Raw genomic sequence first — 8,722 nt, 5'->3', positions numbered from 1 at the left:
CTAGGTCTTTTCCCCTGTAATCGTTATCCCAGTCAGTCTGCGCCCTATATCGCCTTCTAAAGGAAAGGAGACACTTTCCCCAGTGGCCAAAAGGATAGCGTCACCAGTCAGGCTTTTAGTGACAGGTGTCCTCGTTGAAAATGAGGAATACTAGATGCAGCATTGTTCTATGGGGAAACGGGAAGCACCCAACGTCTTCCGGAAAAAGGCAGTTTGGGAAACAGACAGCGAATGACACACTCCACAGCCGCTGGCCATGGCCGCTGGCACAACGCTGTGTTGGACCCAGGCGCGGATCAAATGAGTGGGAAAGTCTTGACCCACATATCTGCCGGTTTTTGCAAGTGACCGTAGTGTAGTAGTATGCTGTCCAGTGGTGGTCCCCCTACAAAAAAAAATAATTGAAGAGAACGGTCTGCCCCTGGTAGTATCCAATTGTTTCTAAGTATCCAAGTATTTGCGCGTTTGTGCTCCTTATTATTACAAACAGCAACAAGATGTGGGAGCCAGAATGAATACCGCCACCCGTTTACGCCATCAATTCACGGCCGCTCACTTGGTCAGATTATGGTTACGTACGTACAGTGAACTATGCAAGTATCCATGGTAATAAACAGCGGCAAGATAAAGACGAACAGCCGACCACATTTTTCGCTGGTCATTTCATGACAACGCTGCCTGAGCTGGGAAACTGCTAGGTGTGCGACCACGCTAGATTGGCCACCCTAATCCCGGCCACCCGAATCAGCCGGGAATCTAGCTATTTTAACAGCTTCAATCGTGTTCGTCTTCGACTATCGTCGTCTGCTAACCCACGTGAACTTCGGCGTGCGGGCCAGTGCAGGCTCTCGCCACATTCTCAGTGTGAATGTGACTACACCTTATATAGTTACCGTAACGCACTGCCCGGTTGTATCGAGGCTGGGTGAAAAAAGTGTTATGCCTGCTCGGATTCTGGCAAAAAAGAGAAAAAGAATGGCAAGGAAATGACGAGGCGAGTTCCCCATTACTATATTGCGGCGAAAACTGGAAGCAGACGAGACAAGCGCCTGGGCTGCTCTCCCGTTAGCGTGCCCAACTTCACGTCCTGAGGTCCTCAGCTGCAGAGGGAGCCGAACATTACCATATTGTTCCCATAAAATTAGTGATTAGTGATTTTTTATGTAAAGGTTGTCTGCATGTTGCACGTACCACAGTGTTGGATAGCGGGTGATTTCGACCAGCTGGGGTTCATTTGACGTGCGTCGAAAACCTCCGACAGACGGTGCTGAAATCAATGTTTACCTCTTCCACATTGCTACTGTCCTCGGTCGACTTTCCACGCGTTACCGATCTTTCTTGTGCACATGTTTCCTGATGGAATAGTCTTTTTAAGTGTGACGTGAAAGGAGTTTTCACTGTCACAATCCTGTTTCGAACATCAGGGGCTATGTTCTCAGAGATCCGGCAGAGAAATTTAGTTGGAAGGTTGGGTTGGTTCGTAAGCGATTTCAGTAGTGTGTACGTGTTCTAAAAACGCTAAATGATAATGTATGCCATTTGATCTGTTGCAATAGTTTTGTAGTAATGCTGACTTCTACCTTGAGTCCTTATTTTCAGGTGTGCCACACGGAACGATATCATGATATAGTGATCAAACGTAATTTGTACCTTGAAACCGACACCATCCGATTCGACAAATGGGGCGGTACGTTTGACAGCACTGTCAAAGTAGCGTACGACTCGGATTGCACTATGTCGGCAAAGGTATGTATACCATTGTGAAGGTCCTGTATCTTAGTAGCCTTACCACAGTCAATTCCTGTATATATAACTGTATAAGTGTACATAAAAGTGTATATTTTATATTTTTATTATAAAAGTGTATATAAAAGTGTATATTTTATATTCCCTGATTCTCTCTTACACTATCTTTTTACATTTCTGGTGATTCGCTTATACAGGTTGCCCTAGGTAAATGCGAACATATTCAAAAAAATATATGCATATGAGGTGCTATATAGCATATGCTGAAGGGTACTCCTTAGATGGGCATTAGTAAACTCCTAAGGCAATGTCTTAATTTACTTTCAATAATTATCTTTTTAAGTATTATTATTATTCTTTTCAGAAAAAAGAAATCCGTTCGATAGATCATCCGCACAAAAATCGTGATAGAAAACATTTTTTTTTGTTCATTAAGCATCTCGGAGACGCGTCTTTCCTTCACTCCCAGTGTGAGAGAGGGAAAGACCACGCATTCGGCTCTTGCGTGCTGGAAGAACATTAACAGAAAACATAACATTAACAGAGCATTAACAGAAAAATGCATTACAAGCAGCAGAAAACAGAAAAAAAAAGCATTGACAGAAAAATGCAACCCAACATAAGGGCAGTTCCGATGTCACAGGGTGCATTTGTTTTTGTTTGGTTTTTGCAAGTTAGAGCTCAACAGACGCGCTCAACGTATGAGACAGCACTGCGCTCATTCACCCTCTCACACTGGGGGTGATGGAAGACGCGTCTCCGAAGATGCGCGATGAACAAAATGAAGAAGAAATGTTGTTTCTGCACGATTTTTCTTTTTTTGCGAACGATCTATCACAGATTTTTTTTTTAAACTGCTCTGGTATCAGGTGACCGAAGGGACCAGGTGCTCTCATACGGACAACTTCGAAGCTGCGCTTTGATTTCGAGTTTGCTAATGCCCTCCTAAGGAGTACCCTTCAGCATATATATATATATATATATATATATAGATTAGAAGCTTAGGAGGGCGGTTGACCACGAGAATGAAATAAGCAGGAAAAATCAGAAGACGACAAAGAGCTTACAGGAAAACACAAAGGGGAGTTTATTAAGACATATAGGGATAGGGGTCGACGTTTCGGCAGTCAGCGCTGCCTTCGACGGGACTGGGGATTGGTGACAAGAACAAGCTTTATATATGGGAGAGGGTTATGTACAAGGGAAAGAGAGCAGCGCATGCGCTTTTGTCATGACTAACATAGGTTGGTGACTAAGTGAAAGGGGAATGACCGGGTCTGTGCAGCAGAACCTTGAGGAAATACCCGTGAGCCTGAAAAAGAGACAAAAGAGTGTATGTATTGTGCTGGATTAGGAATGCAGGTATATATATATATATATATATATATTCAATATATGTTAGGTGCGACACCCCGTATTCAGTGTGTATCACAAGCCTCTGCGGCGAAAGTTCCAAACGATAGTTTCTAATAGTGTATTCTACAGAAGCGCCGTGTCAAATGGCATATTTCATAAAACGCAACGGGTGTGCTCCACAGCGGTGTTAGCTTTCTGCCTGAAAGAGGAGATTCATTTGCAGACACTTCTTCTGTGCTCTTCGTATGACAGCCACGCTGCCCTTGCATGTCGGTATCTCGTGCAATTATCCCGGATAGGCATGACTACTAATGAAATAAATGAGTTGATCGATGAAAGAGGTTAGCCTATGGGTCACGCCGACGTGCCTGCCGACAGGTGGCTACGAAGGGCTCTGCTCGCTGTCGCTGCACGCGCCCTCGTAGCCCCATGTGCAAGGAGCACCGCGGATAACCCGGGAGTACCTGCGAAATTGAATCAGTACGCTGCAAATTCGAGGGAAAGGAAGATGTGGCGTACTGGTGCATCACGCTGCGCACTTATCATAATCCTGATAATCTAACAACGACCGAACTTGAAGTTGTGCAGGGGTCCACCCAGCAGTTGGCAGTAATGTGTTCGCTTTTAATGTATGGTAAAGGTAGCGCCTCAAAGTACACGAAGAAAATGTCACTCGGCGATTCTCCTGAAATATTTGCTACAGCATTTTGAGCTACTTGGTTGCCTTGGTTGCCTGCGTCCCACGCTGCTTGTAGTGCGCATGTAGTGTAGTGTGCATGAATGGAATTTGTGTGGGCACGTACTCATCCTTGGAATTCTTTTCGAGGAATAAGTTTCGCACATAGCGGCAGTGACACGCTGAGATTTAATGCAATATATCAATTTAAGTGGAAAAGTGGAACATCATGGTGTATGCTCTGTACGTCACGTAGTTTCTTGTAGTTCCCGCTGAGATTAGCTTCTAGCTGCGCCATTTTCGAAAACATAGCGATACATGCTACTATATTCACAGTGTTTGAAATTCTCGAGAATCTAATACTTAAAAAGGTGTGTGGCACCAACAACTTTATTTTTATGGTGAGCAATGCAGAGGTTCACTAGGCATTCAAAGATGTTATGCGTTTTGTAGTCGTAATGTGACGTTGCGAACACCATGCAAAAAGCATCAAACACCGAAAGCAATCGAAAATAAAGTGAAACTGCGCGAGACTTTGCGGCGTGTGATGCCGCGATAGGCCATCCACCAGCCCAGTTGCTTTCGCACTGTCGCGCACAATCTGGATCGACCAGCAATCATGGTCGGCGCAATCCCGCTGTGCGCGCCGCGCCGTCCGCACTTCACGTTCGTGATCTTGGTGTTTCGGTTGCAGCCGTCTGGTGGAAGCTTTGCATAATGCCCCCTGAAGTTTCAAATTCAAAGAAAACACTGGTCCAAGATGTCTACTTGAAAGAAATTTACATTAATACAAATGCGATTTTGTGTATTTCGGCGTTTGGCTGTTTTCCTAGTGCGGGCCGCTGTCATCGCTGCAATCTTGCGAAACCGGAAGCGGCAGTGCGAGTAGCGAGACGACGAGGGTGAAAGGAGCCACTGCGATTGCGCCAACCCTCCTTGAATCTTGGAGTGTGTAATCATGTTCCCGAATGGGGGACAAGTGTCTGCGTTGTTTATCTCTGTCGCCAAGACTCGCTTTGTCCACACCTGGGGGAGATCACAATCACTACCCAATCATGATTGCGCGCGATGTGGATCCTGCATCAGTACGTTTTGGGTTTTAGTCGACGAGGTGCAAGGTTCTGCCTTTCACAGGAACACACGTGAGTCGAAGCAGAAGAGCATCTCGCGGCCCCACAAAAACCGTTCCGCGCGGAGCGAGCGTCAGCGCATAGACGTAAACAATCTTACGTCACCGAGTGCCATTTCCGCGCTCCCATAGGGTGGGTAGGCCGGTAAGCACACCAGTCCTTCTCGCTCTCCATAGTTGCCCGCCATCCGAGGAGCGTCGTCGTCTTCGCGGCATCTTTTAAATTTATCGCGTGCGCTATCTACACTGTTAAAACAGAACTTCACCACATAGCACGCTCCTAGCCAACCATCATACCGAATGATATCATTCTGTGCATTTTGTGTTGAAAATGGGAGGAGGCGCCTATCTGGGACAGATTATCTTGTCCCAGATAGGCGCCTCCTCCCATTTTCAACACAAAATGCACAGAATGATATCATTCGGAATCATGGTTGGCTAGGAGCGTGCTATGTGGTGAAGTTCTGTTTTAACAGTGTAGTACGATCCCAGAGTTTGGTGACACAACCTTCGAATGGCCGCACTGTACCGCCGTACTTTGGTAGCGTTTACTCAATTGTCTGCTAGCCGAAATCATTTTCTGACTGCCTTCGAAAGAGGATATTTCGGGACATATTTCACGGGTGAACAAGCTTTGGAACTTCCTGTCGACGACTTCATCGGTGTTCGTTTGTGTCCTTCTACGATATACGCTTATGTGGCTTTTTGTGTTCGTATGTTTTCCATACTACACCACGAACTTTACGTTAGGTTCAAAATACCAGACACGCTGCTGGAAAGCAAAAGACTCGTCCGAAACTGCGATAGGATAGTCTCTCAAAATCTGTTCCTGGGAAGCCAACCGAAGCCGTGTTGTCCGAGCTTCCAAAGCAGATATTAAGTTAGGGAAATAGGGGGAAAATGCAGGGGCTCTACCTCTGCACACACAGGAACCGCTTAAGAAATTTACTTATAAATAAGTTCTGCAATAGTGCAAAGAAACCACGTGGAAGTTGCTCTTGAGCAGTATAGCTGTCTGGCTTTGACCGAATAGCGTCCCTATACCCTGCTGCGTCCCTATATATAAGGCATAGATTGAGAAGTTACCCGTCAAAATGAACTCTTTGCAAGTTAAGTTACCGTGTGCAAAATGAAACAAAGTTAATGATGAAGTTGTTCAGTATGAAATGTAATTCGCTGTTACTGAGTAAAAAGAACGAGTTACTTCCAAGTTACTACAGACACAAAATAACATTGCGCAGGTGCAGCGCGCGTGAGCAGTTGAGTTAGGCCTTGAGTTGCCTGCTGCGGAGTGCAACACGCTTAGATCGTTTTCGTTTATGTCCAACAATAGACCTCTCCCTATTTGTAAAAAAATGACTTCGACAGCGCCAAAATTCGGTAGAATTCAACCACGCTTGAAGCTAAAGGTGAACAAGGTGCGCCCGAAAGCTGCTGTCTTGAGGTGACTACGACATGTTCCCTTGAAGGGAGGCGACCCTCAGGCCTACTTTTCTTTCCATGGGACACAGCGAACAAGTGTTCGTTCGTGGAACCCAGCCCTCCTTCCGATTTGTTTCGGTTTCATTCTGTCTACCAATGTCATTATGGCGTTTCTCTTATAGAGGTCTTTCCGAACGCTTTGCATCGTAAACAACGAGATTTGGCCGAGGCAGACCAACAATTAGGGACGACACAGACAAGTAAACCTCAAACGCCCAGAAATAAACGAATGGAAACAACTCAGGGAAAAGAGGTGCTGACGCCAGGAATCGAACCTGGCTCAATGGCTCAAGGGAAACTGCGTGCTGGTGTGGTGTAGCGGTTAGCATATCTGACCGGAAATCAGAAGACCCAGGTTCGATTCCTGGCGTCAGCACCTCTTTTCCCTGAGTTGTTTGCATTCGCTTTGCATCTTACCCGAGGTAGGCGCACAGCGGTTCAGCTTCTTTTCAATGGCAGCGGTTCTTACCTCCTGAATGTCACTGATTGAATATCACGTTTTATGGCAAAAAAAACGCAATAATAGAATCGGAGATAAAGCAAGGAAATATGAGGACGAGCGTGAAAAGCGAGCTTAAGGTAACTAGGAACTTAACTTTGGCATAGTTACCTGTAAAAGGAACGAGCTCCTCTGACAGTTACTTGTAACACTGTCACTCTGCTATAAGAAGAAGATTGTTATGATTTCTTCAGACAACGGGCATATCTCCTTTCTATTCAAAATAGGGGACTCGTAGTTGTATTAGTGGTGGTGGTGGCAAGACTAGAGAAAAGAAGGGTTGTTGAAGGGACAAGTTGTGTGTGTCCCTCTCGGGGTTTCGTTAAAACGAATAGATGTCGGTTTGCGAAAGGTCAGGATATAAAATGTAGATGCGGAATTCTTCCGACTGTGAAGGATTACATACTGTACAGCTATTAGTTCGAAGACCTTTTTGAGGGAATGAATGAGTTGAATGAATATTTATTTTGTTGACAGATGTGTTGGTCTTTCCAAAACTATAACTTCACGGGCGGCTACGTCATCTTCGACGTCCACTTTCACTATCTGTGTTCAGCACCACCAGCATTCGTAGATTCCAAGGGTGCCTTTGGCGTTGTGAAGTGGGCAAAAGTTAATATGAACAAGAACTACGCGGGGATAAAGTGCGGGGACTCGTGCTGATAAGCTCATGTGAAGAATGTGATTACCGTTTGGATGCGGAGTATTGTTTACATGGCCGTGAAGCAATCTGATGTGATATGATGCAATATATGGTGTTCCATCCATGACTCCTGCCTGCAGTCTTCCTGCTGTGTTCTGTTGCCTTCCGTGATGGCTGAGCCAAAGTCTTAACCGAAAGCTGGAAAGCCAAAGTCCATAAGTATGGATCTAATATAAAGCTGTGGGAAGGGTGTCGCCTTTGCATTTGCGTTATGAGTACGGCCAGGCGGATACCCTCTCAGAGACAGTACGTAGATTGCAATATAGAGCAAAAGCCGTTCTATCCTAAAAATCCGAATTTTGCTATGGAAATGAATCAGCCATGGAATGAATCGACCATGGTAGGTTTCACTTGATACTCTGTTAGACTTAAAACATCAAAAATTAATTCGAATATAGAATCCCGTATTTGATGTAATTCGCTTCGGTATTCAAAAGAAGTCGAAAATTCGTATATATGCGCAATAGCGAACGACCCAAATCATTAGTAATGTCGCTAACATTAACAATGTCATTAACATGAGAATGGATGTCAAGCATGCCATGCCCAAAGCGTAGTGGGGGAGTAACGACATTTTATAGTTTTAGTTTTCGATCAATCTGGGGACACTTCCGCGAACAGAGGTTCCTCCTTTCTGCCCTTTCAGACGAAGAGATTTCCTCCTGGCCAATACAATGAGCTTCAGAAAGAGGATAGAACGGCTTCAGTGGCGGATTTAAGGGGGGGCGATCGCCCCCATACGGTGCCGTTCCCTATGCAAAAACCCTATCTCCTGGACGATGCTGCGCCGCAAAACACGAAATTTCCTTAAGACCGCGTCCCCCCCCCCCCCATGACAGACCCTTAAATCCGCCCCTGGTGAGCTTTTTACTATATACAGGGTGTTTCACAAAAATCCCCCGGCTGCATAATTCGTGAACAGGTGGCGCTATCGAAGAAATTTCTTTTGGTAAAGAACCTTGTGACATCGACTATGAATTGAGTAGTGAGCAGGTCATTTGCATGCGCTTATTAATAGAATAAACATCCTAACTTTATATTTCACTTCGCACGCTTACGGAACGCGTTGTTTTACGTATCAGGAAAAAATATTGCAAGAAAAAAAGCCGCGTCGACACTTATTGATTTTTT

The 8,722-nt window shown here is 45.2% G+C and overlaps 1 non-coding gene across 1 annotated transcript; it reads left to right on the top strand.

Annotated features, from left to right (window-relative positions):
* The first annotated feature begins 6,693 nt into the window (after positions 1-6,693).
* Trnas-gga (transfer RNA serine (anticodon GGA)) lies at positions 6,694-6,765 on the top strand. Its single transcript has one exon. It is a non-coding gene; the product is annotated as a tRNA-Ser (tRNA).
* The last annotated feature ends 1,957 nt before the right edge of the window (positions 6,766-8,722 follow it).

Source organism: Ornithodoros turicata, unplaced genomic scaffold (assembly GCF_037126465.1).
Source record: "Ornithodoros turicata isolate Travis unplaced genomic scaffold, ASM3712646v1 Chromosome110, whole genome shotgun sequence".
NCBI lineage: Eukaryota > Metazoa > Arthropoda > Arachnida > Ixodida > Argasidae > Ornithodoros > Ornithodoros turicata.
This window is presented reverse-complemented; position numbering and strand designations above follow the sequence as displayed.